At 33.2% G+C, this 10,615-nt stretch overlaps 1 long non-coding RNA gene across 1 annotated transcript; it reads left to right on the top strand.

The window, feature by feature from the left end:
* Positions 1-5,991: 5,991 nt before the first annotated feature.
* Positions 5,992-9,411, top strand: LOC126887514 (uncharacterized). Its single transcript, XR_007699095.1, has 3 exons — positions 5,992-6,090; positions 6,637-6,776; positions 8,173-9,411. It is a non-coding gene; the product is annotated as an uncharacterized LOC126887514 (long non-coding RNA).
* Positions 9,412-10,615: the final 1,204 nt, after the last annotated feature.

Genomic DNA, 10,615 nt, shown 5'->3' with positions numbered 1-10,615 from the left:
TATAAATATTTGACGATTGAAAGTCATCACTTTTATAATTTTTAAAACATTAATTGTCATTAATGTCACTGAATGTATTTTTTCGTAGCAACGAAGGGCATCTGACGTAATATACTTAACGACGGGAGATTATCAAAAATTATCGATTTAATTCAGATTTCTGTAGCTTTCTATTGGTCAGAATCTCCTATGAATGAAATAATCTGTAATATATTTACTTTATTTTTAACTTGTGTTTTACTGAGTCTGTCGTCTTGAAAGGACTACCTGTTACAAAGGCGCCCAAGCAAAAATTAGAATATACGCAAGTAAACGTCATTACTCGACGCCAGGAAAATACCAAAAATGCCGACAGATAAAGACACAGACTCAGTAACAGGTCCACGTCATGTGGATATATACAGTCGGAAAAATGAAAGAATACCCATGAACGAACATATAAAACACGCTGTATTTTCCTGTCACCGTGTCACAAAGAAAATTGTCCAGTGCAAATACATGTAAAAATAATTATTACATGTACTTGCGCTGGCCAATTTTTTGTGTGACACGGTGACAGGAAAATACAGCGTGTTTTATATGTTGGTTCATGGGTATTCTTTCATTTTTCCTACTGTAGATATATAGAACCCGTTCAAAGATGATTAAGCTTTTTTGTTTTCAGAGTCTTAAGAAACCAAAAATGAACCAAACCGAGAATGATCCGAAAATAAACGTCGCCGATGCGACGTGCAGGAAGGATGCAACCATTCTCGGTAGAAAAGCCTTGGCACACTGTCCCAATGGAGTTGATGAGACCACGCCCAAGATCTACAGAAGGAAGCACCTTCTAGCCAGTCATCCGAGACCAATTTACTAATCCCCGAAAAAGACGACACTGTTGATGGAACCGTCGAAGATGAAACCAGCAAGAAAATGTGACCATTTGCTGTACAAAAACCTTGACAAACTGTCCCAATGGATTTGAGGGGACCACGACCAAGATCTACAGAAGGAAACATCTTCGTGGCTAAAGGTTCTGAACCAAGGCCAGAATAAAAAATAAAAAAAAAAGGAAACATCTTCTTGACAATCATCCCAGACCAGTTTGTGAAAAGAAAACCGACAGAAAGTACATGCCTTAAGAGTAAACCGTCGCAGATGCAGCCAGCGGGAAGAATGTGACCATTTGCTGTAGAAAGCCTTGGCACATTGTCCCAATGGATATGAGGGGACCACGCCCAAGATCTACAGAGGGAAGCATCTTCTTGACAGCCATCCAGGACCAGTTTACGAAGTAAGGAAGAACCAACCAAGACCACACCGTTGATGAGTCCAAGCCGTGTTGCACACACGACACAAAAAAATGTATGCTACATTTTTTTTGTTTTCCAAAGACAAGGGGGTGTAACGATGTGATGCCACGACAAGCGACGAGCTGCTCTACCAAAGACGACCGGAGGAGTGTCAGCGTTGGCGCATAGCTCCGCTGGGGGAAACTGATGGAGAGGGCATCGAGAGAATATTTAAGGCGAGCTAGGAGAATGAGAAAATCAGTCATTGCTAGCGTGTTGAACTAACAATGACTCGACAGCTGCTGCTAGCGTGTTGAACTAGCATTAGATTAGCTGGCTTGGCAAAAATGCACCGTATGTGAGGTAGGACTATGCCTAGGCGGACGCCACAGTAGTGACGTGGGTTTTGCCATGATCGTTATCGCAGTAGGCGGTAGTAGCCAGCGAGGAATGATCTCCGGATCGAAATATAGGGCTATGTTGAGTTAACGTAGCGAGATTATTATTGTATATAAATATACTGTTTATCGTATTATTTTAATGTTGCTATTATGATCAGACAACTGTAACAAAGTTTAATATTGTTTTTCCTTTGCAGAAGACGGATTTATATTTTATTTTATTTGTTTTAAACTGTATATAATTATCTTTAATACTACTACTACTATCGGTTTACAGCGTTCTCCGACGCCTTCCGACTCCTAACCGCCATTCTTCTCTGTTTAACCATAGACCTGGAGGGATTTCTCTTTCCTCTAGTTCTTTTTCAATTCCCTCCCTCCAGCTTCTTCTCGGCCTTCCTCTTTTTCTTCTTCCTTGTGGTGCCCATGCCAAAATCTGTTTAGGGATCCTGTCATCTGGCATTCTCTGTACATGGCCGTACCATACCAGTTGTTTTGTTTTTATGTCATCAATTATTGTATGTGTTACTCCCATCATTTCTTGTATTCTCTCGTTCGGTATCCGATCTCTTCTTGATTTGCCTGCTGCTCTTCTCCAGAAGTCCATTTCTGTTACTAGTAACATTTTCTGCGCTCTTTGTTTCAGTGGCCAAACTTCACTGCCATGTACACTCAAAAAAATTTAGATCGTAATATTGATTAACAGTGATTATTGAATAGTATTTCGTTGTAACAACAATTTAATTTGTTGTTTCAACGAACTTTTGGACATTGACGAATGTATTTGGTTATTGTTACAATGATTGAATAATAATTGTGAAAATAACTAGAGTACATTAATCAATAACACTCAATTTATTCAGCCAAAAACTTAGTTCCGTATATTTAATAAATAATGTTAATTGTGGCAGCAACTCACTTTCTTGATTTCGTACATGACAAGCAATTACCTTGGTTTATCGTGACAACGTACAGATTTCATTAAAACAATGTACAAATGTTGTTAATATAGAGTAATATATGATTATTGTAAAGATGTAAACTGATTGTTGAGACAACAAATGCATTAATCAATCTACTACTGCGTTTAATACCCACAATCAATGCGTGCATTGTGACAATAATCGTAGTTGTTGAGACAATAAATGTTTTGCTTGACCATTTGAAATATAACGGCTTTTCCTTATCGTGATACCCCTAGCTTCTCTGTGTTTGAAAAAGAATTCTTTGTTAAATAATGCTGTTACCTCTACCGAAGTGTTGGATATTTCGTTTCCAAGTGTAGTCCGTAGTAGAAGGAAGTTTTCGTGTGTCTCTTATTGTGAAATATTTTAAAAATTTAAACGCAGAATAAAATATTACAGTATTATCGAGGGTCTGAAGTCCCTGAGAACTTCTATAATGATTATTTTAATAAGTCACAGGAGTGAAAACGAGAAAATTTAGTATGATTTTTAATTTCAAATATACCATTCAAAAGAAACTTTCTGTTTATTCTAAGGGACTTTCTGCCCTCGGTAATAATGTAATATTTTATTCTGCGTTTAAATTTTTCAAAAATACTTATTAGTTTTCTCAGGATTCCAAAAAAATTAATGGGTTTAAAAGTAATTCGATCAAAATTTTGCACCTGTGCTCTCAAAAAGGATTAAGTGTTATACATTTATGGAATCACTATTTCAAACGCTTTTAAATGAGCTGTCACATGACGTACATCATCCAGCCTCAAAAGTCCACTGCTGAACATAGGCCTCCTCCCCTCGTTTCCAACCCCATCTATCCTGCGCCGCCCTCATCCAGTTTTTATTTACCTTTCTTAAGTCGTCAGTCCATCTTGTAGGCGGTCGACCGACGCTTCTCTTGTCTTCTCTTGGCCTCCATTCCAATAACCTCTTCGTCCATCGCCCATCTGTCATTCTGGCTACGTGTCCTGCCCATCTCCACTTCAACCTGGCTATCCTCTCGATGACGTCAGTCACCTTTGTTCTTCTCCTGATTTCTTCGTTTCTGATTTTGTCTCGCAGAGTTATTCCTAACATTGACCGCTCCATTCTTCTCTGCGTGACTCTTAGTTTGGTAGCCGAGGCTTTAGTTAAGGTAAGTGTTTCTGATCCGTACGTCAAGACTGGGAGGACGCACTGATCGAATACCTTTCTCTTTAGACATGTGGGTAACTCACTTTTAAAAGTTTCTCTCAGTTTTCCAAATGCTGCCCATCCAAGACCGATTCTTCTCTTCAGCTCATGAGCTGAAGAGCATGACGTACATTCCCATTTAAAAAAATCAAAGGTACGCCTGTCACCTGAAGAGGGATCGTGTAAAGTTCGAAACATTGATGTTATAATATACTTTGATTATTTTAAAAATCGACCTGTCCGAGCGTTTTGCTTACGTGCTAAAAATAAATAAGTTAATAAGGGGGTGGGGGGAGTGTAACACTTATTCCAGTGCACTGTATAAGTGAAATCATATGAGAAATCACACAGTGTAAAGTCCATTAGGTTAAGGACAAAAAAGGGGGATTTAAAAAATTATTAATAATCAATTAATATCATACATCGGGCTAATGCAGTCAGTAATTATTGATATAAAATACGTTTATAGTAGGAATGAACGAAACTGATTGTAAGAATGAATATAATTGCTTGTAAGAAAAACCGTATTTATTATGGGAATGAACGGAATTAATTGTAACAACAAACGGAAATAATTGTAGAAATAAACGAAATACGTTGGGAGAAATAACACTGTTATTGACACAACGAATAGTCTTCGTCGATCAATTAACGACGTTGTTGTTTCAATAAATAGTGTTCGTTGGCTCAGTGAAATCAATAAATATTGTTCGTTGACTCAGTGAACAGAGTTCGTATTACCAAAAAACTGATATTATGGTATACATAATGAATGTTCATCCATTCAATAAACGTAATACATTGTCTCAACTAACGAAAATAATGAATTGATGAACATCGCTTTGTTGTTCCAATAAAACCAAGAATTGGACAAATTTTAAGTATTACTTTTGTTGTCTGAATTAACATTTTTATTGATATTACGTACCTTATATACTTTTAAGTATGCTATTGTATATTATACGCGTGTCTACTTAAGTTGGAAACATATGGGAAACTTTTTTATTATTCATTTTACGAAAAAAAGTTATTCTTTATAAAAAGTTCTGCATGCTCTAAAACCTAAGATTCAATCATCAGATATCAAATTTTGTCAATATTATACGAGGTAAGTCAAAAAATATAAACTTCGTTCAAGAGTAAAGTACCTTTATTTCTCTCAATTTCGAAAATTCTTATTATGAAAATTAGTTTGGAAATAGACACTAAGGTCAAATATGCAATTACATGCTTCTAATTGGAAAAAATATTTTCCAAATTTTTCTCAAAACTGAACTTCGTTTTTATTTATTACACATACGATAACTCTTTTATTATTACTTTTACGAAAAAAAGGTATTCTTTATAAAAAGCTCTGTACGCCTTAAGACTGAAGATGCAATTATCAGATATCACATTTTAGTAATTTTATACGAGGTATGTCAAAAAATATGAATTTCACTCAAGAATAAAGTACCTTTATTTTTCAGAATATTGAAAATGGTTATTAAAAAAAGTTATTTAGAATTAAAAACGATATTTCAATATGCAGTTACATCCTTCTAATTGAAATATTGTGAAATATAAAGGTACTTTAATCTTGAGCGAATTTCATATTTTTTGACACACCTCGTATAAAATTAATAAAAGTTGATATATCATGGTTGTGTCCTAACTTTTAGACCATGCAGAGCTTTTTATGAAGAATAAGTTTTTTTCGTAAAATGGATATAAAAGAGTTAATAATTAAAAACGATGTTGGGTACCTATCCATAAATTTGAGAAAATTTTTTATTTTTTTTGAAGTTATACTTCTTTACGCGCGTTGAGGGTGAATTTTTAATGTTAAAACCAGGCTCATACGCATCGGCCAGGCGCATACGCGCATTATAACTTTGTGCTGATTGGATGTTCAAATGACATGTCAAAAATTATCCAATATGGCAGCTGTAGCGCAGCTGTGGGCTGTGGTTTGGGGACGGTGTGGTTATGTCGTTGATTGATAAATATAGAGTGATTGTTATACTGCCTTTTTAAATAGTTTTCATATTATATTTTTGGACTTATTAACATGCTTGTTGCATGTCATTGTGGAAGCCCAAACTGTGTGAGTGCGATTTTCAATCGCAAAATTACTGATAAAAACCTATTGGCTCGTAGAGGTAGTGTAGAGATTCTCTACACTAGAGAACTGGGGATAAACATCAATCAACCGGGACGATTTTACGATCTCACTTATTCAAAACTAAAGACTCGGAGGATCCAGTACTTGGAGTCTTTTATTACTGTCAATGATTACAGGTAAGTGTTTTGAAAATAAGTTAAAACAAATTTTGTTCCTACATTTGAGCCACTTTACACATTGCAAGTAATTGCGAAATTTATAGCACAAGTTCTTGCAGCAAAAACTTCTGCAATCAGTTGCAACTTGCAACTAGATTTCTGCAATAAAATGATTACAGGGTACAAGTAATTACAGAAGCTGATATGAAATAGACAGAAACTTTGACCTAACCATAAATTTTAGGTTATGTTGTTTTTATAAATTAAATGTGATTTTTTGAGTATAGTTATCAGATATTAGATTAAAAATGTTAGATTATTGAGAAAATTATAATATGTGTTATATATAACAATTGCAGAAAGAATTGCATGAACATGTTCTATTTAGCTGCAACTTCTTGCAGCAAGAAGTTGCTGCAAGTAATTGCACCTTTTCTGTGCAATTCTCGTGTGACACGATGCAATTTCAATTGCTGCAAGAAATTGCGCAATTACTTGCATCGTGTAAAGTGGCTATCTCATACATTCACATAACAATATTTTACATAAATCTATTAATTTTAGACGAACCAGCTTATTTAGAGGACGAAAATCATCCTGATCAAGTTCCATCACAGGAAATGGTACGCAAGCCTCAAAAAAGTGCATAGGTAACATGATGTTGAAAGAACGAGGAGATTGGAAAAGAAAGAAGTAAATTGAGAGTGAGTAAAACCAATAAACACATTTATCTTATGCTTTTTCAAGTGGATATAACAACTAAAAAATAAATAATGAAGAATAATTTAATATTTTGATTTTTTGTTAAAAAATATTCTCAGCTAAGTACAGTGCGTTGGTAACAGACTGTCTCCTTATATGCAATAAACCATTAGCTCATGTGATGCTCCAGCTACAATTTGCTTAATCCATATTTTATAACTTTTCCTCAGCTTTTCGCTTTCATGTATCACATTGTTGTTAGCATTAATGGTTCTGATTTAAGTCGAGCTACAATGCCACTTTTTTTGAATAGCGTAGTTAACCATATATTATCTGGTAAAGTATCAAAAATGTTTCTTACAAACTTGGTGTCAGTGTTCTGCTAACTGCAAATTATATTCATATTTACCAGTTTTACGTGGACTCATTTAACTTTTCACTATTGGTTGAGAATAGTCCGTCCGCTATAACTTTTCCCATGCGGTGCGATTCATTTTCAATCAAATTAAGTCAAAACAGAAAGTGAAACGTATGCCGATGTGTGTAGTATATAGTATACAGTATACAAAATGTATATACACATCGACGTTCGTTTCAATTTATGTTTTGATTTAGTTTGATTGAAAATGATTCGTACCGTATGGGAAAAGTTATAGCGGACGGACTATATCTGCATAAGTATGCTCTACAAACTCTACATAAATCACTCTGTTTATAATGATCAGCTATTGCCCAAAAATTATTAAATGAATTGAGTCATTCTTTTTTTATATAATTTCGATTTACATTTAATGTTACATTTATCGTTACATCGAGGTCCCGATTCTCTCATTTACGTTAATTTTACAGTTTTTCTAGTGTATTCTTGGTCAGAGTTCCTCAGTTTCTTCAAAATATTAATTTTGAAAACACTTGGATCTCTTTGTCTCTCCTTTCCAAGATTTTTCTTCTTTGGGAATTTTTACTTAGCAGACGTATCTAATAATAAACTAATGCCTTTGATGCAGGAAGGGGTTTTCGCTGTTGATGCTTCTTGAACATGTAATCCACTGTGAACATCAGATATAACAGTGGAAGTTAGTTCACTCGTAAATTATATAGATGTTACAATGTGTTTATAAAAATATTCATCAATAATAGAAATTTATAGTATTGTAACATTGGTTACAAAGTTTTTCCACTGAGTGATTCAAAATTTGCACTTACAATGAGGTTATTTTATTAAAAAACTTTATATTAAGGTACATAAGATAGGATAAAAGTTTTTAGATCAAAATGAAAGTTGTCCTTTGTAGATATCATTTAAGCAATAGTTGAAAAACATTATAAGTGGAGTTACAATGTTATTCATATCAGTTGTAGTTGTGATCTAAAATTTAAATTGGATTAATTTTGTAGGCTATACAGATAAATCTAAAAGTAAACATAGAGGACAATGATGCATTAGAGACTGGCATATCATCTCATACGGACAACACCGCAGGAGAGTTTTTTTATATTTGAACAATTCAGCTTCGCTTCAAAGAAAGTTGGATGCATTGGAAAAAAAATTTAATCTCACCGTTTGGACTTACGGAAGATATTGAAAATGCTATAAAGTAGGGATATTATACCGGATTTGTATATACTTTTGTAAATAATACAGGCTGTAACAAAAATACAGGTCATAAATTAAACCACATATTCTGGGACCAAAAATAGTTCGATTGAACCTAACTTACCTTAGTACAAATAGGCACACAAAAAAAGTTACAGCCCTTTGAAGTTACAAAATGAAAATCGATTTTTTCCGATATATCGAAAACTATTAGAGATTTTTTAATGAAAAGTGACATGTGGCATTGTTATGGTAGGTACATCTTTAAAAGAAATTATAGTGAAATTTGTGCACCCCATAAAAATATTATGGGGGTTTTGTTCCCTTAAACCCCCCAAACTTTTATGTACGTTCCAATTAAATTCTTATTGTGGTACCATTAGTTAAACACAATGTTTTTAAAAGTTTTTTTGCCTCTTAGTAATTTTTCGATAAATCATTTTCAATCGAGATGCGGCTTCTTTTTTAATATGTTTACGTAAAAATTTTATGGGGGTTTTGTGCCTTTAAACCTCCCAAATGTTTGTGTACGTTACAACTAAACTATTATTGCGGTTACATTAGTTAAACAGAGTGTTTTTGAAACTTTTTGCCTCTTAGTATTTTTCCGATAAGGCATCTTTTATCGAGATGTGGCTTCTTTTCTAATACGGTTCAAAATATACCTCAAACTGTAATTATTTATAAATAATTTTTCGTATTATTACCAGTACGTAACAGTATACAAATATATGGTGGATTTGACAAATATTCAAAATATCTCGACAAAAACTAGCTTTTCCAAAAAGTAATAAGAGGCAAAAAAGTTTTGGAAATATTGTTATTAACTAATGGTGCCACAATGATAATTTAATTGGAACGTACACAAAAGTTTGGGGGGGTTTAAGGGAACAAAACCCCCATAAAATTTTTATGGTGTGCACAAATTTCACTATAATTTTATTTTAAGATATTCCTGTCATAAGGATGCCACATATCCGTTTTCAATAAGAAACCACAAACAGTTTTCGATATATTGGAAAAAATCCATTTTTATTTTGTAACTTCAAAGGGCTGTAACTATTTTTATGTGAACATTTGTACTAAGGTAAGTTAGGTTCAGTCGGACTATTTTTGGTCGCAGAATATGTGATTTCATTTATGACCTGTATTTTTGTTACACCCTGTATATTGTATGATATTTTAAAAGAAAATAATGAGTACCACCAGTGTTACTACAAATGTCTAGTGAATTTAGTAAGTAATTTTGCCAATTTTGTAAAATTGACAAGAAAATAATTACTAAATAGTTAGTAATTTTGCCAATTTTCACAAAATTGGCCAAAAACAAAAAAAATATCTACTAAAAACACTAGCCAGTTGTGTCGTGAGTTTAGCGAACCGACTATAACTCTTGTTAAATTAAGGTTGAGTTTACACTTTTGACTTGCCTACAGATTTAAAAATATTTTTGTCATAATATACAGTATGTCCCTGTAAGTTGGAACCATAATATGGAAAACTTTTTTATTATTCATTTTACGAAAAATAGTTGTTCTACATAAAAGGTTCAGCAATATCTAGAATCTCTGATTCAACCATCAGATAGTAAATTTTTATGGGTATTACACAGGGTATGTCAAAAAAATATGAATGTCACTCAAGAGAAAAGTAGCTTTATTTTTACAATATTGAACATTGTTATTATGAAAAGTTAATTGGAAATATAACTATATTCTAATATGGAATTACATCCTTCTAATTGAAAAAGAAATTAAAAATTTTTCTCAACATATATAATCAACATTATTTTCTGTTATTTCAATTATGATAACTTTTGTTATTAATTTTACGAAAGAAAAGTCATAGAAAGTTCTGAATGATCTAAACCCTAAAATATAACCATCTTATAGCAAATATTACCGATTTTGTATGAGGTATATAAAAAAACTGTTTTTTATGACGACAAAGAAGTATAACTTCTTACGTGCGTACACAAGTACACACACTCTTCTTTTTTTCAATTAGAAGCATGTAATTACATATTTGATCTGAGTTTTTAAATCCAAACAACTTTTTATCATAAGATTTTTCGATATTGACAGAAATAAAGGTACTTTACCCTTGACCGAAATTCATATTTTTTGACATACCTCGTATAATATTGAGAAAATTTTATATCTGATGACTAGTGTGACCAACTCCAATTCAGTCGAATCCGGGACAATGCTGAAAAAAAATACCTAAAATCCGGGACTTTTGAAT

This window comes from Diabrotica virgifera, chromosome 6 (genome assembly GCF_917563875.1).
Source record: "Diabrotica virgifera virgifera chromosome 6, PGI_DIABVI_V3a".
NCBI classification, from domain to species: domain Eukaryota; kingdom Metazoa; phylum Arthropoda; class Insecta; order Coleoptera; family Chrysomelidae; genus Diabrotica; species Diabrotica virgifera.
This window is presented reverse-complemented; position numbering and strand designations above follow the sequence as displayed.